At 42.6% G+C, this 23,651-nt stretch overlaps 1 long non-coding RNA gene across 2 annotated transcripts in view; it reads right to left on the reverse strand.

Moving 5' to 3' along the window:
• LOC139182952 (uncharacterized) overlaps positions 1-23,651 on the reverse strand; it is a 232,703-nt gene that overhangs the window by 146,116 nt on the left and 62,936 nt on the right. The window contains exon 3 of one of the 2 annotated variants that reach the window (XR_011566453.1): positions 508-13,299. The exons of the other annotated variant lie outside the window; for it this stretch is intronic. This is a non-coding gene — a long non-coding RNA (uncharacterized lncRNA). Of the gene's footprint in view, positions 1-507; positions 13,300-23,651 lie in introns of those variants that run through there. 2 annotated transcript variants of the gene reach the window in all.

The following is a 23,651-nucleotide window of genomic DNA, read 5'->3' on the forward strand; positions in this document are numbered from 1 at the left end:
ACTTGGAAACTAAACAACACATTTCTAAATACTTAGTAATAAGAAAGTCTCAAAGGAAAAAAAAATTTTTTTTAACTGGCAAAACTAACATGCTTACTTTTCAGAGTGAAATGTCCAAAGTAAGGCAGGTATAGACAGCCATGATGATGAGCAATCATGGTGTGAAATCATGACCAAAACCAATAAGCCTCTAGAAATCCTTCAACATCTATAAAAACCTGCATTGCAAAGTTCTTCTTTCATGTTTTAAAACACTGAAAATCAAGGATCTTTTCTGTAGAAGTCTACATAAATGTATTTTTTAAAAGAATTATTAATATCAATTTCCTTTGCTATTTTTTCTTTTTTTAAATTTTACATTAATTTATTTATTTTAATTGAAGGCTAGTTACTTTACAACATTGTGGTGGTTTTTGCCATACATTGACATGAATCAGAATCAGGTGTACATATGTCCCCCCACCCCAAACCCCCCTCCTTCTTCCTTCCCCACCCTATCCCTCTGTGTTGTCCCAGAGTACTGACTTTGAGTTCCCTGCTTCATGCATCGAACTTGAACTGGTCACCTATTTTCAGCTCAGTTCAGTTCAGTCACTCAGTCATATATAACTCTTTGCGACCCCATGGACCACAGCACGCCAGGGTTACCTGTTCATCACCAACTCCCGGAGCTTACTCAAACTCATGTCCATCGAGTCTCTGACGCCATTCAACCAATTCATCCTCTGTTGTCCCCTTCTCCTGCCTTCAATCTTGCTCAGCATCAGGGTCTTTTCCAATGAGTCAGTTCTCATCAGGTAGCCAAAGTATTGGAGTTTCAGCTTTAATATCAGTCCTTCCGATGAACATTCAGGACTGATCTCCATTAGGATGGACTGGTTGGATCTTCTTGCAGTCCAAGAGACTCTCAAGAGTCTTCTCCAACACCACAGTTCAAAAGCATCAATTCTTCGGTGCTCAGCTTTCTTTATTGTCCAAATCTCACATCCATACATGACTACTGGAGAAATCATAGCTTTGACTAGATTGACCTTTGTCAGCAAAGTAATGTCTCTGCTTTTTAATATGCTGCCTAGGATGGTCATAGCTTTTCTTCCAAGGAGCAAGTGTCTTTTAATTTCATGGTTGCAGTCATCATCTGCAGTGATTTTGGAGCCTAAGAAAATAAAGTCTCTCACTGTTTCCACTGTTTCCCCATCTATTTTCCATGAAGTGATAAGACCAGATGCCATGATCTTAGTTTTCTGAATGTTGAGTTTTAAGCCAAATTTTTCACTCTCCTCTTTCTCACCCTCAGCAAAAAGAGGCTCTTTAGTTCTTCTTTGCTTTCTGCCATAAGGGTGGTGTCATCTGCATATCTGAGGTTATTGATATTTCTCCTGGCAATCTTGATCCCAGCTTGTGCTTCATACAGCCCAGCATTTCACATGATGTACCCTGTATATAAGTTAAATAAGCAGTGTGAAAATATATAGCCTTGACGTACTCCTTTGCCTATTTGGAACCAGTCTGTTGTTTCATGTCCACTTCTAACTGTTGCTTCTTGACCTGCATATAGTTTTCACAGGAGGCAGGTAAGGTGGTCTGGTATTCCCATCTCTTTAAGGATTTTCCACAGTTTGTTGTGGTCCACACAGTCAAAGGCTTTGGCTTAGTCAATAAAGCAGAAGTCTATGTTTTTCTGGAACTCTCTTGCTTTTTTGATGATCCAGCAGATGTTGGCAATTTGATCTCTGGTTCCTCTGCCTTTTCTAAATCCAGCTTGAACATCCAGAAGTTCATGGGTCACATACTGTTGAAGCCTGGCTTGGAGGATTTTGAGCATTATTTTGCTAGTGTGTGAGATGAGTGCAATTGTGCGGTAGTTTGAGCATTCTTTGGCATTGCCTTTCTTTGGGATTGGAATGAAAACTGACTTTTTCCAGTCCTATGGCCACTGCTGAGTTTTCCAAATTTGCTGGCATATTTGCTGGTCACCTGTTTGTGACATTGTACAGGAGACAGGGACCAAGACCATTCCCATAGAAAAGAAATGCAAAAAAGCAAAATGGCTGTCTTGGGAGGCCTTACAAATAGCTGTGAAAAGAAGAGAAGCGAAAAGCAAAGGAGAAAAGGAAAGATATAAGCATCTGAATGCAGAGTTCCAAAGAATAACAAGGAGAGATAAGAAAGCCTTCCTCAGTGATCAACACAAAGAAATAGAGGAAAACAACAGAATGGGAAAGACTAGAGATCTCTTCAAGAAAATTCAAGACACCAAGGGAACATTTCATGCAAAGATGGGCTCGATAAAGGACAGAAATGGTATGGACCTAACAAAAGAATAAGATATTAAGAAGAGATGGCAAGAATACACAGAAGAACTGTACAAAAAAGACCTTCACGACCAAGATAAACACGACAGTATGATCACTCACCTAGAGCCAGACATCTTGGAATGTGAAGTCAAGTGGGCCTTAGAAAGCATCACTATGAACAAAGCTAGTGGAGGTGATGGAATTCCAGTTGAGCTATTTCAAATCCCGAAAGATGATGCTGTAAAAGTGCTGCACTCAATATGCCAGCAAATTTGGAAAACTCAGCAGTGGCCACAGGACTGGAAAAGGTCCGTTTTCATTCCAATCCCAAAGAAAGGCAATGCCAAAGAATGCTCAAACTACCACACAATTGCACTCATCTTACACGCTAGTAAAGTAATGCTCAAAATTCTCCAAGCCAGGCTTCAGCAATACGTGAACCATGAACTTCCAGATGTTCAAGCTGGTTTTAGAACAGGCAGAGGAACCAGAGACCAAATTGCCAGCATCTGCTGGATCATGGAAAAAGCAAGAGAGTTCCAGAAAAACATTTATTTCTGCTTTATTGACTATGCCAAAGCCTTTGACTGTGTGGATCACAATAAACTGTGGGAAATTCTGAAAGAGATGGGAATACCAGACCACCTGACCTGCCTCTTCAGAAACCTATATGCAGGTCAGGAAGCAACAGTTAGAACTGGACATGGAACAACAGACTGGTTCCAAATAGGAAAAGGAGTATGTCAAGGCTGTATACTGTCACCCTGTTTATTTAACTTATATGCAGAGTACATCATAAGAAACGCTGGGCTGGAAGAAGCACAAGCTGGAATCAAGATTGCTGGGAGAAACATCAATAACCTCAGATATGCAGATGACACCACCCTTATGGCAGAAAGTGAAGAGGAACTAAAAGCCTCTTGATGAAAGTGAAAGAGGAGAGTGAAAAGGTTGGCTTAAAGCTCAACATTCAAAAAACGAAGATCATGACATCTGGTCCCATCACTTCATGGGAAATAGATGGGAATACAGTGGAAACAGTGTCAGACTTTATTTTTCGGGGCTCCAAAATCACTGCAGATGGTGACTGCAGTCATGAAATTAAAAGACGCTTACTCCTTGGAAGGAAAGTTATGACCAACCTAGATAGCATATTCAAAAGCAGAGACATTACTTTGCCAACAAAGGTCCGTCTAGTCAAGGCTATGGTTTTTCCAGTGGTCATGTATGGATGTGAGAGTTGGACTGTGAAGAAAGCTGAGCGCCGAAGAATTGATGCTTTTGAACTGTGGTGTTGGAGAAGACTCTTGAGAGTCCCTTGGACCGCAAGGAGATCCAACCAGTCCATTCTAAAGGAGATGAGCCCTGGGATTTCTTCGGAAGGACTGATGCTAAAGCTGAAACTCCAGTACTTTTGCCATCTTATGTGAAAAGTTGACTCATTGGAAGAGACCCTGATTCTGGGAGGGATTGGGGGCAGCAGGAAAAGGGGACGACAGAGGATGAGACGGCTGGATGGCATCACCGACTCGATGGATGTGAGTCTGGGTGAACTCCGGGAGTTGGTGATGGACAGGGAGGCCTGGTGTGCTGCAATTCATGGGGTCGCAAAGAGTTGGACATGACTGAGCGACTGAACTGAACTGAATACACATGCTTCAATGTTATTCTCTCAAATCATCCCATCCTCACCTTCTCCCACATAGTCCAAAAGTCTGTTCTTTACATCTGTGTCTCTTTTGCTATCTTGCATATAGGGCCGTCATTATCATCTTTCTAAATTCCATATATATGCACTAATTTATTGTATTGGTGTTTCTCTGATTTACTTCACTCTGTATAATAGGCTTCAGTTTCATCTACCTCATTAGATCTGACTCAAATGTGTTCTATTTTATAGCTGAGTAATATTCCATTGTGTATACATACCACAACTTCCTTGTCCATTCATCTGCCGATGGACATCTAGGTTGGTTCCATGTCCTAGCTACTGTAAACAGTGCTGCAGTGAACATTGGGATACACGTGTCTCTTTCAATTCTTATTTCCTTGCTGTGCATGCCCAACAGTGGGATTATGGGTCATGTGGCAGTTCTATATATTTCCAGTTTTTTAAGGAATCTCCACACTGTTTGCCATAGTGGCTTTACTAGTTTGCATTCCCACCAACAGTGTATGAGGGTTCTCTTTTCTCCACACCCTCTCCAGCATTTATCGTCTGTAGACTTTTTGATGGAAGCCATTCTGACCAGTGTGAGATGATACCTCATTGTGATTTTGATTTGCATTTCTTTGATAATGAATGATGTTGAACATCTTTTCATGTGTTTGTTAGCCATCTGTATGTCTTTGGAAAAATGTCTGTTTAGTTCTTTGGCCCACTTTTTGATTGTATTGTTTATTTTTCTGGTATTGAGTTGCATGAGCTGCTTGTATATTTGGAGATTAATTCTTTGTCAGTTGTTTCATTTGCTATTATTTTCTCCCATTCTGAAGGCTACCTTTTCAGCTTGTGTATAGCTTCCTTCATTGTGCAAAAGCTTTCAAATTTAACTAGGTCCATTTTTTAATTTTTGTTTTTATTTCCATTACTCTGGGAGGTGGGTCATAGAGGATCTTGCTGTGATTTATGTCAGAGAATGTTCTGCCTATATTTTCTTCTAAGAGTTTTACAGTTTCTGGTCTTACATTTAGATCTTTAATCCATTTTGAGTTTATTTTTGTGTATGGTGTTAGAAAGTGTTCTGCTGCTGCCAAGTTGCTTCAGTCATGTCTGACTCTGTGCGCCCCCATAAACGGCAGCCCATCAGGCTCCCCCGTCCCTGGGATTCTCCAGGCAAGAACACTGGAGTGGGTGGCCATTTCCTTCTCCAATGCATGAAAGTGTTGTAGTTTGATTCTTTTACAGATGATTGACCAGTTTTCCCAGAACCACTTGTTAAAAGAGATTGTCTTTTCTCTATTGTATATTTTTGCCCCCTTTGTCAAAGACAAGGTATCCATAGGTGCATTGATTTATCTCTGGACTTTCTATTTTGTTCCATTGACCTATATTTCTGTCTTTGTGCCAATACCATACTGTCTTGATAACTGTAGCTTTGTAGTATAGTCTGAAGTCTGGCAGATTGATTCCTCCACTTTCAAAGGAAATTTAAAAACAAAAACATTGAATTGAATGCAAATAAAAACACAACATACCATACAGCTAATTCAGTGTCTAGGGGAGATTCTGTAACACTAATACTAACATTAGGAAAAAGGAAAAGTCTCAAATCAATGATATAAACTCTCACCTCAAGAAATTAATAAAAGTAAAAGCAAAATAAACACAAAGAAAGCAGAAAGAAGAAAATAATTTTTAAGAGAACAGAAATCAATGACATTGAAAACAGAAAATAGAAAAAAAAAAATCCCTGGAACAAAAATGTTGTTCTCTTAAAAGATCAACTGACAAACCTCTAGCAAGACTGACAAAAAAAGAAAACAGTTACAAATATCAGGAATAAAACAGGATTTTTACTTGGACATTACTACAATTACTATAGACACTACAGATGTCAAAAGGTTAATAAGGGTTACAACCACCTCTACACACATAAATTTGACAACCTAAGCAAAACAGACCAATTCTACAAAAAGTACAAACTACCACAACTTAATCAATATAAAATCAATAATTTGAGTAGCACTGTAACTACTGATAAAATTGAATTCATAATTTTAATCTTCTTGCCCAAATGGTTTCACTGGAGAACTCAACCTAACATTTAGAGAAGAATTAACACCAATTCTATACAATCTCTTAAAAAAAACAGAAGAGAGAATATATAGGTTATTTACTAGCTTAACTTGGTCTCTTTGCTCCACCACAGCTGTCTTCTTTCAGCTCTAGGACATACTGGGAAAGAATGAAGTCCCCACACTGAGTCCCCTGCCCAGGACACTTTCCAATCAAGCCCACTCCCTACTCAAATCTCAGTTTATTCAGCACACATGTTACTGCCTCAAAGCAGCCCAAAGTAGAGGAGGGCTCTGCCTTATGAACTTATAGCCCCTGGTATATTTTCTCTGTGGCACTTACTGCATTTTAATTCATCATTTACAATAATGTCTAAGGTCTGCCTTTCCCTCTAGTCTAGTCTAGAAAACTGTAAACTATATGAGGGTAGGAAATCAGACTTTCTTATTCTCTCTCTGTCTTTGGCTTGGAGCCCAGTACCTGAGATCCAGACACCATTAGATCAACAGTGAGTGAATATACATTCAGGGCGCTGCAGAGAAACAGAATCTATAAGGTGTGTGAGTGTGTATGTGTGTGTGTGTGTGTGTGAGTGTGAGTGTGTGTGTGTGTGTGTGTGTGTGTGTGTGTGTGTGTGTGTACATGTAGAGAAAGAGAGTCGTTATAAGGAACTGGCTCAGGCAATTTCCAAGATCTATAGGCTAAATTCGGAGAAGGCAATGGCACCCCACTCCAGTACTCTTGCCTGGAAAATCCCATGGATGGAGGAGCCTGGTAGGCTGCAGTCCATGGGGTCTCGAAGAGTTGGACACGACTGAGCAACTTCACTTTCACTTTTCCCTTTCATGCATTGGAGAAGGAAATGGCAACCCACTCCAGTGTTCTTGCCTGGAGAATCCCAGGGACGGGGGAGCCTCGTGGGCTGCCGTCTATAGGGTTGCACAGAGTCAGACATGACTGAAGCGACTTAGCAGCATAGGCTAAGTTGGCAAACTGAGACCAGAAGCTGATGGTATAATTCCAGTCCAGGTCTGAAGACTGGCAGGCTCAAGACCCATGAAGAGCTGATGGTTCAGTTCAAGTCTGAAGGCATGAAAAATCCAGTGTCCCAGAACTAAGGTGGGCAGGCAAGAGAAAAATTTTCTCTTACCTAGAGGAGGGCCAGACTTTTGTACTAATTACACCTTCACCTGACTGGATGAGGCCCACCTAGGCTAAAAAGGACAAACTGTTTTACTCAATCTACCAATTTCAAAGTTAATCTCATCCAGAAACACTCTCACAGAAACACACAGAATAATATTTGACCAACTATCTTGGATCTCACTGGCCCAATCAGGTTGACACATAAAATTAACCATCATATTAACAATAAATGAATATAGAAAAAAGATTTGGTTGTATAATCTATTAAATATAATAGCCTATGGTCAGCATTTACTTTTATCTTTTGGCTGAAAAGCATACAGCAGCAAATTCATCAATGAATTAATAGTCATTAAGTTTTCACCTTGAAAGATAATAGTATCATTAACTAAGTATTTTTCTTTGTGTCTATAATCTCTGATCCTTCCAACTCTGGCAGGTTCAAAGGTGTTGTGTAACATGTCCAAGACTACACAGACAGGTAACAGCAAAGCCATGACAGAAACCCAAATTTTTCTTCAGATCTCAAGTTTTTACCAACTTGAATGCTTGCCATTAAGAAATCAAAGCCAATAGAGTTACCCAAAATTGAGAAACAATTTGTAGCTCAGCCACTTTTTGAGCAAGTTATTTAACCTCTTCAAGTCCCAGTTTCTACCATTTGTTAGAAAAAGGTAGAAGTATGTCTGTTATGGGATTGCTGGAGATATTAATGGAGCTAAGACTGTGAAGGCAATGGCACCCCACTCCAGTACTCTTGCCTGGAAAATCCCATGGATGGAGGAGCCTGGTGGGCTGCAGTCCATGGGGTTGCAAAGAGTCGGACACGACTGAGCATCTTCACTTTCACTTTTCACTTTCATGCATTGGAGAGGAAATGGCAACCCACTCCAGTGTTCTTGCCTGGAGAATCCCAGAGTCAGGGGAGCCTGGTGGGCTGCCGTCAGTGGGGTCGCACAGAGTCAGACACGACTGAAGCGACTTAGCAAGACTGTGAAGAGTGTAGTCCTGGGCACAGTTGTTTGTTGTGTTTCTTGTTTAGTCATGTCCAACCCCATGGACTGTGACCTCTGTCCATGGAATTCTCCAGGCAAGAATACTGGAGTGAATTACTATTCCCTTCTCCAGGGGATCTTCCCAACCCAAGGATGGAACCCAAGTCTCCCGTATTGCAGGCAGATTCTTTACCACTGAGCCACCAGGGAAGACCCCTGGGCACAGTCTACTGCGCTGGTAAATGTTAACTTATAACAGCAGTTGTTCAAATTTCATTGTCTCAACTGGCATCTGCTCTTTCAGGCTTTCTGACCCTGGTTAAATTCTCCTCGAGGACTGGCTGAGCATCAGGGACAGGGCGGCTCACAGGTGTTCACAATTTAGCTCACCTGCCTCAACCTTTTCATGCCACAGTGTCTTTCCTTCCATCTTTGCTGGCCCCCAACACACCCCACACAGAGACACACATATACACTATCCACCCCTCATTTAAAGAGCCCCATCTGTTCCAGGAGTCCCTGGGGCCAAGCTGGGGTCATTATCAGAGACTGGCACAAAATTATCCTTCTTTTTCCTTCCTCCTTCACTGAGCAGAACCTTTCAACCCAAGCAAATCAGTTCATGCAAATAGATGTCTGCAGGTTACCAGGCCACCAGCTCACCATACCTGCCCAAAGCATTTGAATCCAGGCTAATGCCCAACACAGACAAAATAGAATTACAGGCACAATAATAGAATTTGTCATCAGTTTTCATTCCACCCAAGTATTTCTCTGGACCAGGTTCTTATTTCGAATGTCAAGATCTGCCTGTTCTATAATTTTCCATTTTTATCTTACTAAATTCTGTTTCATTCTTTCCATGAAACTTATTTTTAAACACTAATTTGGTCAAACGATAAAAATACTAATAAAAATGTTCTAATTATTCAAATTCCACCATTCTAATAAATTTTTTTACTTTTAGCACAACATTGCTTCCAAACTTTGTCAGTATGTATAAGTCATATAAACAGGTATAAAAATATATACAAACATACACATGTATGTGAATGTACACATTTACATATGTATGTATATATATATTATTATGTTATATTATAAAACATATATGTATTATGTGTGCATATGTTTTATAATATAATAATGAAATAGATACAAATTTCCATTACTTTTCAGTACTTACACTGAATTTTCACTAATTCCCCATCCCGCTCATTTCCAAAACTGCAATGTTTCTGATAAATTTACAGTCATCAAGCTCAACCTAACAAGATATTTAAGCTAAAAACATTTTTATCCTATTTCCCTTCTACCTTACTCATTGGTTCTCCTTGTTGGTAAAACAAGCTACTCAATATAGGAAAATTGTGTTTATTCTAAATTTGAGAAAAACAAATTGTGGAAACCTACCTACTCTTTCCTTTTGGGGAAAAATCCCAAGTTGGCTTCTTCTTGATATATATTCTGCTCTCCATACATGGCAGGGCAGGTGCCAGGGACTGTCTTTCCAACATGGTGACAGATTTGCAGTGGTTATCTACACTCTCTCATCCATTCCAAGGACAGGTCAAGACAACACTTTTGGTAGGACTGGTCAGGTTAGAGTACAGGTTGAGACAAGGGAAAAATGGAAAACAAACCCACAAATACAGAGATTGACCCTTTGACCTTTTTCATGCAGACCCCTGGCCTCAGACTTTTTCCTCCACCACATGGCCATGCTCTGTGGTTAACAATCAATTTAAACCTGATGACCAAAATTTCAGGGTTAACCAATAGAGCTCTCAGCACTGCTGTTTTGTTCCAACAGAGTTCAAAACATTTTCAATTCTTTTGTATACTGCATGCACAGAAAAATTTCTAAATGAAGTCTTTGAAAAGCAATACCTACTAATTTTTAGAATGAAAATATAAATTTATCCCTTAACAATAAACTACATGAGAAATAAAACACCAATCCTGTTGAAGGGAAAAGCTTTTGCTGCAGTGTGGGTTCCCTGGGAAACCAATTCAGAGATGGAGACTTGCCTGCAGGTGGTTCATTAGGGAATGATCTTGGCATCGACACCTGTGTGGAAGCAAAGGCTGCAGACTGAGGCAGAGAGAGAAGCTGAGCTGCAGTGCAGTCACACCAGAGGTGTCTGTTAATTTCACAGGGAACTCTGGAGCTGGAATCACCCTGCAGAGACGTCCCCAAATAAAGAACGGGGACTGGACCTTCCTAACCCCCACATCAGCCCATCCTGGATTCTGGCTGCTCCCAGGAAAGGGGCCTAACCTTAAACGAGGTGCTTCTCTTCACGAGGGTTTGGAGACCAGAAGGACACAGGTGCTAGCTGTCAGTCAAGCACAACTGCCAGCTGGGGTCCTGAAGTGGGGTGTCTGAGCAGTGCACTGCAGTGCCTTCTACAAGTGTAAATCGCATACTCATTCAACTCTGACTGGGAAAAGTCACTGTGGACCCAGCAGACGGCTCTATATTTTTTAAAGAAAGACCACTTCCTAAAGAAAGATTGTGCTTTTAAGAAGAAAGAGAAAAATTGATGCACCATGGAATTTTTACCCAGAGCCAAGCCTTCATGTCACTGCCAAGACAATGCAGCATCCTACACTCAGTACAAGACTGATCCCAGTTTCTTGGCAACAAATGTACAGCAACCCAGCAGTAAAGCTCATGCCGGTTACCCACTCTTCTCTCTGCCCATGCCCAGCATGGACAGTACCTTCCCAAACACCAAATGAAGCAAAAGGAAATGCATTTCATGAAAGCAAGCCTACTAGATTTACTCCATGCGACTTCGGCATATTGGTTTTCTCATGAATGCTAAGAAACAGAATGGACAGAGAAAGGGAAGTTTTACATGGAAATCTTTATGAGAAGCTATGGTCTATCAGTGGGGATGTCCCTGGAGCAGAGCTCAAAGGTCAAATTGTTATTTTGATTGTGTAGTCATCGTGGTTTGCATATGCTGGAAACCCCCTGAAAGGTTTATTTAGTGGAAGAAAAGAAAGGAATCATTACGACCTGAAAGAATTTCTGCTTCTCCTATTGAATATTAAAAAAAAAAAAAGTGATCCTTCATTTAAATAAGGAAAGTCAGCCTTCTGCCCCATGACAGTGTGATCATTTAAAATAAAGTTTTTAAAAAACATATAGTATGAGCTTAGAGGGTGGGGGTTTCAGAGGAAAAGCTTGTTTCTTCGAAGCAGTTTTCAAATGTTGGCAGATAAAATGTCAACCCTGGAATAGTGACCTCAGAGAAAGCCCTGTGAAAACAAGTTTTGTGTGTACTCCTGTCTCATGTGACACCTGTGCTCACACCCTAGAGAAGGTCGCTAGATGGACAAACCTGTTTTAGATGTTCTCTCGAAACCCTTGGCTTCACCCCTCCAGGGTTATCGAACCCCTGTAGAATCTGGCCACGCTTCTAGGTCTAAATATTCGGGGCGGGGCAGGGGGGGATTTTTTTTTTTTAATTTAATGCAGGTGAAACTCAAAAGATAGGGGAAGTAAACCCACTTAGCAAATAAACAAGGCATCAAGGTCCTGCACACCTTTGTCCCTTAAATACAAGTGCAGTGTTCTTGCCCTCTCATCTGGGCTGAAAATGGCCAGGCTCTCCTGGCCCTTCCAACTAACTTCTTCCAGAGGCTCTACCTAATCCCTTGCACATAGCCCAGGGTGTCTGCCTTCCTGAGGTAAATGCATTCTGTGACGGGGTTGTTTGTGAAAAACTTAGTACTTTTCTGCTGACTTTCACTCTGATTCTAGTGGTTTTTCTTTATCACTTCTCATCTATCTCTTGTGACAAGTATGTCACTTACAAAGTGAAAAATTCTTTCTAAAGAGAGCAAGCATCTCATCTATTTTGCTTCCATCAACAGAGGCATCTAAAAATGGCTTTCCCCTTGGGGGTATCAAGCTCTCAAACCTGTACTTACCTCCTTGCCCGCAGCTTCCAGCCTCAACTATGCAGAACTCACTCTGCTCAGGGCTCCACCTTGGCTATGGGCTGCCATAACAGATACCACAGACTGGGTGGCTTTACCTACAGAAATGTGTTATCTCACAATTCTGGAGTCTAGACATTCCAAGATCAAGGTGTGGGCAGAACTGGTTTCTTCTGAAGCCTCTCTGGTTTATAGATAGCTGCGTTCCCATATGTCTTCACATGGTCTTCCCTCTCTACCTGTCTACAGCCAAAGTTCATCTTCTTACAAGGACACCAGTCATATTGAATTAGGACCCAGCCACATGACCTCAGAGTAGGAGGCTTCCCAGGTGGCTCAGTGGCAGGAGACGCAGGTTCAGTCTCTAGTTCGGAAAGTTTCCCTGGAGGAGGAACTGGCAACCCACTCCAGTATTCTTGCCTGGGAAATCCCATGGACAGAAAGCCTGGTGGGCTACTGTTCTTGAGGTCACAAAGAATCAGACACAAGTGAGCACACACGCATGCATGTGACCTCCTTTTACCTTAATTACCTCTTTAAATACAGTCACATCCTGAGGTCCTGAGGTTAGAACTTCAACATATGAATTCTAGTGGGACACAATTCAGCCCATAACAGTGGCTAAACTTCAAATATATCTGAATATCCTTCTACATAAGAAGGTGGGTGGGGGGTGGAGATCGTTTTACTATTTCTAAATATCTTCCAAAGTTAAACAGTTTCCTGTGGGTAATTCATCTCTGCCCTTCTCCGGATGACCTTAACACAGTGCTTCCCACACATGAAGGTGCAACAGGATCACCTGGAATGCTGGCTGGATGGAGATCACACACTCCACCCCCAGAGTTTCTGGTTTTACAAGATCTGTGTTGGGACCTGAAATTTTATGTTTTTAACAGGGTGTGCTGTGGGCCACACATGGAGGAGTGTGTGGGGCTTCAGGGCATCATAGATGGCATCATCCTACCTCTCCCGTCTCCGTGTAGACTCGCTGAACTTTGGTGGCGGTGTCCCTTGCGTGCCTCCCAGCATTCAGGTAGTCCAGTGAGGGGGTGCACTGTTGTCCTTATTTAAGAGAGGAGGTAAGTCTGGCTCAGAGTGGAGACGGGCTTGCTCAAGGTTGCATGTCAGCTGGCAGCAGAGGCCTCTGTTGGTCTTGCTCTCTCCACTAGTCCACAACCATCAGGATCAGAGAGGAAATAGAATGAAGGACAATGGGTTTTTCCCAGTCTGTAAAAATGCCACTACTAAGAATGATAATAGCTATTCTCTGCTGAGTGTTCATTTTCCAGGCATGGTTGTAGGTGTTTCATTTATAGCACTTAATTCACTCAACCATGTGAAATAGGTATGATTATGCCCATCTCACAGATGCAGAGGTTAAGAAATGTACCCAAGGTCATACAACCAACAAGCAATGGAGCCTGGACACAAACCTGGATGATTCTGATGCTAAAGCTCTTGAAGAAGGGGAATCAGCAGCCTTCTCTAAACTTCTGTCACCCTATAGGTCTCAGTAACCTGGCTCAAAACCTGGGCTTTGTGATGAGAATTGGGGTGGGCCAAGGAAAGAAAGCTGGTGGCAGAGAAAGGCAGCCTGACCTCACAGGTAGATGACCAGTGGGCACCTGGGGACACAGAGGACCTGAAAGCTTACTTATTACACACAAAGCTAACCAGGTGGGTACGTTTAGCTCCAATTTAGTGAAGCAAGGTCCCTTTGCTTCCAGGTGCTTGCTTAATATTACCAGCCCCATTCCTTGCATATAGAGTATCTAGTCTGCCCTTTTCAGTAAGCTATTTTTTTTTTTAATCTACCACTCCAGTCCTTTTAAAGTTTCTGGGGGATAGGGGTTTTAAGGGCTACAAAAGAGCTACATGTAAATTTCACCTGTAATGTTCTCCATTTCCCTCTCTCCCTCCCTACCTGTGATACCCAAGAGCTCATGGTAAGGCTAATAGGTAACCTCAGATGTCATGGGTGGCCTCCGAGATACAAACAGTTTATTTGGTTCCCATGACATATCTCTTTTAGGTCATGTACTAACATTAGCTTCTACGAGCCTGTGATTCATGTACACATAGCTCTCCCATATCTGCTCTCTAGATTACCCACGTCCCATCAAAGGCTTCACTTGGCACAGACAAAGCATTAATTTAAGAAGGGGAAACCTTTTCTGGCACCTCTCCAAGCCAGGAGGTGTGTTGCTGACTTATAAACGCTGCTCCAGCACCTCCTCCCAGCACTTCCATGAAGTCAGTATCATCCTCCTTTACAGAAGAGTGAGGAAGAGGGCCACCTGACCTGCCCAGGTTGCACAGCCTCTCCATGGCAGCACCAAGACACAAACGAGGGGCTTCCCCACTCTGACACCCATTCTTTTTCTCTCTTTATCCTAGAGCGAAGTTGTTTTATCAGACACTTGCCTAAGTGACTCCAGCTCCCATCACTCTTTCAACTTCTGGGTGCTTTGGCAGTTTTAGTATATGCTGCAGTCCCTCTTCCAGGCAAAAAGGAGAGTCTTAGTCCTTAGAAACTTTTAAATACCAGGGCATCATTCATCTTCTTTCAGTTCAACAAGTATTTATTATAAGTATTTACCTGGTGCCTCACTTTGCACTGAAATCAGTAGCTCTGGGACCTATTGTCTGCAGGAAAGAGGAAAAGCATTATGTGCGTATGTTGCCCCAAAATTCATATGTTGAAGCTGTAACCCCCAGAGATGTGATGTGATGGTATTTGAAGAAATAGTCTTATGTTTAGATGAGGTCATGACGGGATTAGTGCCTTCATAAGAAGAGGAGCTCTCTGTATTTTTGAGAGTACAAAAAAGAGGTTCTGTGAGCACCCAGTGAGCAGGCAGCCATCTCCAAGCCAGGAGAGGAGCCCTCACCAAGATTACATCTGCTGGTACCCTCATTTTGAATTTCCCAACTTCTTGAACCATGAGAAATGTTAGTTCGTTAAGTCACCCAGTCTATAGTATTTTGCTATAGCATCCCTTGACTAAGACCATGTGCTTAGTCACTCAGTCATGTCTGACTCTTTGTGACCCCATGGACTGTAGGGGTCCTCTGTCCATGGAGATTCTCTAGACAAGAATACTGGAGTGGGTTGCCATGCCCTTCTCCAGGGGATCTTCCCAACCTGGGGATCAAACCCAGGTCTCCTGTATTGCAGGTGAATTCTTTACCATCTGAACCACCAGGGAAGCCCAGACCAAGTCCATGGGGGACTGGAAATGTTAGGCTTACAAGTGATTCACTTCCCAGGCCAGGTCCTTGGGGCAGATATGGGAGCAGCAGATGAAGGGGGTTCTGATGGACCATTTGGAAGTGTGTTACCTCTATAGTAAATGACACAACTAAAGTAGCAGAGTTTGTCACTTTCTGTTAGGAACTCACGTGTCCGTCAGCCCTTTGTCATTAAAGAGTTTTTACAGGGGCAAAGCAGTTGCTGACCACCAGGAGAGGTAACCCTTGGGGAGCTCTCTCTGGGGTGGGTAGGGCCATTGATAACCCTTCTAAAATCTCTGTAATGTGTTAATTTGACATAACTAACATAGCATTTTCTATATTAGTTACATATTAGATGGAAGGACTGGATCAAAATAAGGAATCAGATGTTACATGTGATGAGTAAGATACCGAACCAGATTTTGGGGTTCAAATCCTACCTCCACCACATACCAGCTGTGTGTCCTTGGGAGCCGAGCCGAGCCTCTCTATGCCCCAGAGTCCTTAAAATGAGGATCATAAATGTATCGAGCTCATGGGGCTATCATGAGAATTAAATGAGTTAATATATATAAGGCTTTTAAAACACCTGACCCCTAGTTGAATCTCAGTAAATATTATACAATACAGAAATATATATGCATACAAAGAAGTTGTGTACAGAGAAACTTCATGGTTACAGAAACAGTATGAGCAAAAAGCCAGTCTTCTTTCTGTACCTGCAGCCCCTGTCTTCTGTGACATAATTCCCATGTCTGACAATTTGCATAAAGTGATGTTGGCTTCACTGCTGGGTCACCTGAAGGGAGTTATTAACTCCTTGTGTCATGAAATAATCATTTAAATATAGACCCTAAAAGGTAGAATGGCAAGTTTGGGAAATGAAGATGTGTTCCTCTTATTTCTTTTTGCCTTGTTCCTTACTGGAGTTCGGTACAAAGAAAGGTTTCTTGCCAAGCTCATATTTGTTTTTGTGCACCAGTCCATGTGGTGGGCCTTGGCCATGAGGGGTAAATCCAGCTAGATCTCTGTCCTCAAGGAGCTCCTGTACTGGCAGCTGGCAACACAATAGACAACTATGGCACATGGTCTCTATCTGTCCTAATAGGATCTGGGGACAGAAGCATCCCCACAAGGAAAGATAGATCAAAGCAGAGCTTCGGGTGAAATCATATTCAGGTCTTTGAAATGACCCTCTATATACCCTCTCCTTATATAGCACATACTCAGTACCAAGCCCTTGTCTAAATACTTTACACATATTAACTCACTTTAGCTTATGCCCATGAAAAGATGTTAGTGTTCATCAGAGTACAATGTAATATGTAAACTGCAAAATGTGATAAAAATATTAACATATAATAAGTTAAAAGACAGAGGAACTGGGACTTCCCTGGTGGTCCCGTGGTTAAGACTCCATGCTTCCACTGCAGCGGACACAGGTTCAATCCCTGGTTGGGAAACTAAGATCCTAAATGTCATGCTGCGCCACCAAAAAAAAAAAGATTCAAAAGGAATAATCAAGCCTGTCACCTCACCTCTCTGAAATATTTGCTTCTGCTTTTTGGCCACTGTGAAACTGGGGAGATCCCAGTCAGGCTAGGACATCAGATCTTATTGTCCTCCCAGGCCATCGACCCTCCCCTGAAGCCCCTCACCAAAATTGTTTGATCCAAAAAAAAAAAAGCAGAGGAACGGAATTCAGACCCAATACCCTCACCAAAGCTCAAAATGATGAAAAAAAAAGAAGTCATCATTTTACAAAAATGCCTCGTCTCACTCCACTTCTAAGGTGCCTCATGGAAGCTGTGCAAACCAGGACCATTAAAGATAATAATAATTGGATTAATAGACAGAATTTATGGAACATCTACTGTGTTCCAAATTTGCATGTGTTTAATATTTGTGCATAACCCAGTGCTTAGGAATGGACTCTGGACTCGCACTACTTGGATATCTCAGGTATGTAATTACCACCTATAGAATGTTGAGACATTTCTTCACTTCTCACTGTCTCAGTTTCCTAATCAGTAAAATGGGGATAATAATTGTACATACCTCATAGGGTTGCTGTAGGATCAATTAAGTTAATATATACAAGACAGAGTAGTGCATAACACTTAGTAAAAGCAATAGATGTGCTTGCTGTTATTATTAAAATATCATAACATCCTCGTTGTTATTATACATTTTCGTGTAGATGATTTACATTTTAAGTCAATCTCTGCCAGGTGATCCAGCCAGAAAATAGCAGTGTAAAGAATGAAACTTGGGTGTGTCAGATTCCAGAGCCTGGGCTCTGAACGAGCCCATGGTGACCTTTACCCCAACTTGTAGCAGAGGGAAGTCAAACACAAGCTGATGAAGGCCACTGTCTCATGATGCACACAAGGCCCATAACCAAGGCCATCGCCCTTGGCTTGCTCACTTGCAACTCTCTTTGACCTCTGCCCACTTGAAGAGCCAATCCCAAGGGAGTTTGGAGCAAAGGGGTGGGGAGGAGACCTTTTGGTTGGGATAGCCACAGAAAGCCTCACCAGTTTGAGGTGGGGCGCAGTTCCTTATCACTAAGGAATCAATGCTAAACACTACTACAGACAAGAACCAGAGGTTTTATAATCAAACAGCCCTAGTCACTGCTGGGACCAGAGTGCCCTGCAGGCTGGTCAGATTCCCCAGACAACAAACTTGACTGTCCATAAATACACCCTCCAGGAGGAAGGAAAGAGAAGACAGGATGCTAGGGATAGACATTTCCTTTAGAGTCTCCTGGAATGGGTGAATTTAACTCAGATGACCATTATATCTACTACTGCGGGCAGGAATCCCTCAGAAGAAATGGAGTAGCCATTATGGTCAACAAAAGAGTCCAAAATGCAGTACCTGGATGCAATCTCAAAAACGACAGAATGATCTCTGTTCGTTTCCAAGGCAAACCATTCAATATCACAGTAATCCAAGTCTATGCCCCAACCAGCAATGCTGAAGAAGCTGAAGTTGAACGGTTCTATGAAGACCTACAAGACCTTTTAGAACTAACACCCAAAAAAGATGTCCTTTTCATTATAGGGGACTGGAATGCAAAAGTAGGAAGTCAAGAAACACCTGGAGTAACAGGCAAATTTGGCCTTGGAATACAGAATGAAGCAGGGCAAAGACTAATAGAGTTTTGCCAAGAGAATGCACTGGTCATAGCAAACACCCTCTTCCAACAACACAAGAGAAGACTCTATACATGCACATCATCAGATGGTCAACACCGAAATCAGATTGATTATATTCTTTGCAGCCAAAGATGGAGAAGCTCTATACAGTCAGCAAAAACAAGACCAGGAGCTGACTGTGGCTCAGACCATGAACTCCTTATTGCCAAATTCAGACTTAAATTGAAGAAAGTAGGGAAAACCACTAGACCATTCAGGTATGACCTAAATCAAATCCCTTATGATTATACAGTGGAAGTGAGAAATAGATTTAAGGGCCTAGATCTGATAGATAGAGTGCCTGATGAACTATGGAATGAGGTTTGTGACACTGTACAGGAGACAGGGATCAAGACCATCCCCATGGAAAAGAAATGCAAAAAAGCAAAATGGCTGTCTGGGGAGGCCTTACAAATAGCTGTGAAAAGAAGAGAAGTGAAAAGCAAAGGAGAAAAGGAAAGATATAAACATCTGAATGCAGAGTTCCAAAGAATAGCAAGAAGAGATAAGAAAGCCTTCTTCAGCGATCAATGCAAAGAAATAGAGGAAAACAACAGAATGGGAAAGACTCGAGATCTCTTCAAGAAAAGTAGAGATACCAAGGGAACATTTCATGCAAAGATGGGCTTGATAAAGGACAGAAATGGTATGGACTTAACAGAAGCAGAAGATATTAAGAAGAGATGGCAAGAATACACAGAAGAACTGTACAAAAAAGATCTTCACGACCCAGATAATCATGATGGTGTGATCACTGACCTAGAGCCAGACATCCTGGAATGTGAAGTCAAGCGGGCCTTAGAAAGCATCACTACAAACAAAGCTATTGGAGGTGATGGAATTCCAGTTGAGCTCTTTCAAATCCTGAAAGATGACGCTGTAAAAGTGCTGCACTCAATATGCCAGCAAATTTGGAAAACTCAGCAGTGGCCACAGGACTGGAAAAGGTCAGTTTTCATTCCAATCCCAAAGAAAGGCAATGCCAAAGAATGTTCAAACTACCACACAATTGCACTCATCTCACACGCTAGTAAAGTAATGCTCAAAATTCTCCAAGCCAGGCTTCAGCAATATGTGAACCGTGAACTTCCTGATGTTCAAGCTGGTTTTAGAAAAGGCAGAGGAACCAGAGATCAAATTGCCAACATCTGCTGGATCATGGAAAAAGCAAGAGAGTTCCAGAAAAACATCTATTTCCGCTTTATTGACTATGCCAAAGCCTTTGACTGTGTGGATCACAATAAACTGTGGGAAATTCTGAAAGAGATGGGAATACCAGACCACCTGACCTGCCTCTTGAGAAATTTGTATGCAGGTCAGGAAGCAACAGTTAGAACTGGACATGGAACAACAGACTGGTTCCAAATAGGAAAAGGAGTACGTCAAGGCTGTATATTGTCACCCTGCTTATTCAACTTATATGCAGAGTACATCATGAGAAATGCTGGGCTGGAAGAAACGCAAGCTGGAATCAAGATTGCCAGGATAAATATCAATAAACTTAGATATGCAGATGACACCACCCTTATGGCAGAAAGTGAAGAGGAACTAAAAAGCCTCTTGATGAAAGTGAAAGAGGAGAGTGAAAAAGTTGGCTTAAAGCTCAACATTCAGAAAACGAAGATCATGGCATCCGGTCCCATCACTTCATGGGAAATAGATGGGAATACAGTGGAAACAGTGTCAGACCTTATTTTTTGGGGCTCCAAAATCACTGCAGATGGTGACTGCAGTCATGAAATTAAAAGACGCTTACTCCTTGGAAGGAAAGTTATGACCAACCTAGATAGCATATTCAAAAGCAGAGACATTACTTTGCCAACAAAGGCTCATCTAGTCAAGGCTATGGTTTTTCCAGTGGTCATGTATGGATGTGAGAGTTGGACCGTGAAGAAGGCTGAGTGCTGAAGAATTGATGCTTTTGAACTGTGGTGTTGGAGAAGACTCTTGAGAGTCCCTTGGACTGCAAGGAGATCCAACCAGTCCATTCTGAAGGAGATCAGCCCTGGGATTTCTTTAGAAGGAATGATGCTAAAGCTGAAACTCCAGTACTTTGGCCACCTCATGCGAAGAGTTGACTCACTGGAAAAGACTCTGATGCTGGGAGGGATTGGGGGCCGGAGGAGAAGGGAACGACTGAGGATGAGATGGCTGGATGGCATCACTGACTCGATGGACGTGAGTCTGGGTGAACTCCAGGAGTTGGTGATGGACAGGGAGGCCTGGCATGCTGCAATTCACGGGGTCGCAAAGAGTTGGACACGACTGAGTGACTGAACTGAACTGAACTGTACGGGAGGTGAACTTCCCTGGTGGCTCAGACGGTAAAGCGTCTTGCTTTCAATGCGGGAGACCTGGGTTCCATCCCTGGGTCAGGAAGATCCTCTGGAGAAGGAAATGGCAACCCACTCCAGTACTCTTCCCTAGAAAATCCCATGGACAGAGGAGCCTGGCAGGCTACAGTCCACTGGGTCGCAAAGAGTCGGACATGACTGAGTGAATTCACTTTAGGAGGTGAACTTCCCTGGTGGCTCAGAGATTAAAGCATCTGCCTGCAGTGCAGGAGACCTGGGTTCAATCCTTGGGTTGGGAAGATCTCCTGGAGAAGGAAATGACAACCCACTCCAGTATTCTTGCCTGGAGAATCCCATGGACAGAGGAGCCTGGTGGGCTATAGTCCACGGGGTCGCAAAGAGTCGGACATGACTGAGCGACTTCACTTTCACTTAGGAGGTGAACAAGCTCAGGATGCCTCTTTTGACATCTGTGCTCCCTCTCCTCTTAGAAGAGTTAATGATGCTGATGGGCTCCTAGTGCCATCTTCCAAACATCCCTGGATCCTAGCCAATCACCAAAACAGAAGAGATACTCACATGAGATGTATTAAAATATACAGACCATGGAAGAGAGCTCCCTTAGTACATTTCCTAGATGTGCAACTTTTGAATTCATGATGACTTTAGAACTTGAGCTTCCCTTGTAGCTCAGATGGTAAAGAGCCTGCCTGCAATGCAGGAGACCTATGTTCAATCCCTGGGTCAGGAAGATCCACTGGAGAAGGAAATGGCAACCCACTCCAGTCTTCTTGCCTGGAGAATCCCATGAATGGAGGAGCCTGGTGGGCTACAGTCCATGTGGTCACAAAGAGTCGGTCATGACTGATTGACTTCACTTTAGAACAGAACAAAAGTCATTAGACATACCTTTATCTTGTCATTAAATATATCTAGTGTCTTTGTTGAAAAATCATGCATTATTATGCAGTTTCGTATGCTTTCAAAGGGCTTCTCTGGTGGCTCAGGGGTAAAGAATCTGACAGCCAATGAAGGAGACACAGATTCTATCCCTGGGTTGGGAAGATCCCCTAAGGAAATGGCAGTTCATTCCAGTATTCTTTCCTGAGAAATCCCAAGGAGAAAGGAATCTGGTAGGCTACAGTCAGACACAACTTAGTGACTAAATAACAACATGCTTTCAAAAGTATACTATAGTAACTTCAATAAATAAATCATTTTGGCTTTAAAAATACAAATCTCTTGGAAAGGGGTGGGTAGTGGGTAAGAAAGAGGCCCAACAAACATTAAGAAAATAATTGCTATGCATCCATTCAGTTCAGTCACTCAGTCGTGTCCGACTCTTTGTGACCCCATGGACTGCAGCACGCCAGGCCTCCATGTCCATCACCAACTCCCGGAGTCCACCCAAACCCATGTCCATCGAGTCGGTGATGCCATCCAACCATCTCATCCTCCATCGTCCCGTTCTCCTCCTGCCCTCAATCTTTCCCAGCATCAGGGTCTTTTCAAATGAGTCAGCTCTTCGCATCAGGTGGCCAAAGTATTGGAGTTTCAGTTTCAACATCAGTCCTTCCAATGAACACCCAGGACTGATCTCCTTTAGGATGGACTGGTTGGATCTCCTTGCAGTCCAAGGGACTCTCAAGAGTCTTCTCCAACACCACAGTTCAAAAGCATCAATTCTTTGGCACTCAGCTTTCTTTATAGTCCAACTCTCACATCCATACATGACCACTGGAAAAACCATAGCCTTGACTAGACAGACCTTTGTTGACAAAGTAATGTCAACTCTTTGTAATGTAACAAAGTAATGTCTGCTTTTTAATATGCTGTCTGGGTTAGTCATAACTTTCCTTCCAAGGAGTAAGTGTCTTTTAATTTCATGACTGCAGTCACCATCTGCAGTGATTTTGGAGCCCAGAAAAATAAAGTCTGACACTGTCTCCACTGTTTCCCCATCTATTTGCCATGAAGTGATGGGACCGGATGCCATGATCTTAGTTTTCTGAATGTTGAACTTTAAGCCAACTTTTTCACTCTCCTCTTTCACTTTCATCAAGAGGTTCTTTAGTGCTTCTTCACTTTCTACCATAAGGGTGTTGTCATCTGACAACGTGACAGCATGACAACCTCAGATATACCTGAGGTTGTTGATGTTTCTCCTGGCTATGCATCATCCTTTCATTAATTCTGGAGGGGTTGAGGGGAACACAGTGGACACGCCATGGCCTTAAGCCCTGTGTTTCTGGGTTTTAATCCACTCAGAAAGACCTGGATTCAAATCCTAGCTCTATCTATTGTGTGTGACCTTGGGAGGATTTCATGAACTTCCTGTCCTTATCTGCAAACAAAGATAACAATATCTAGCTCTGATGGTTGCTTTGCGTAGATGAGATGGTTAGTGATGAGAATTGCTCAGTCTTATGTATGGCCCAGTCTTGGCTCAAAAATGTTACCCTTCTTCCTCCTATACTGCTACTGCTGCTAAGTCACTTCAGTCGTGTCCGACTCTGTGCAACCCCATAGACGGCAGCCCACCAGGCTCCCCTGTCCCTGGGATTCTCCAGGCAAGAACACTGGAGTGGGTTGCCATTTCCTTCTCCAATGCATGAAAGTGAAAAGTGAAAGTGAAGTCTCTCAGTCGTATCCGACACTTAGAGACCCCATGGACTGCAGCCTACCAGGCTCCTCCACCCATGGGATTTTCCAGGCAAGAGTACTGGAGTGGGGTGCCATTGCCTTCTCCGTCTTCCTCCTATACCCCCCTCCTATACCCCACCTCC

This window comes from Bos indicus, chromosome 5 (assembly GCF_029378745.1).
Source record: "Bos indicus isolate NIAB-ARS_2022 breed Sahiwal x Tharparkar chromosome 5, NIAB-ARS_B.indTharparkar_mat_pri_1.0, whole genome shotgun sequence".
NCBI lineage: Eukaryota > Metazoa > Chordata > Mammalia > Artiodactyla > Bovidae > Bos > Bos indicus.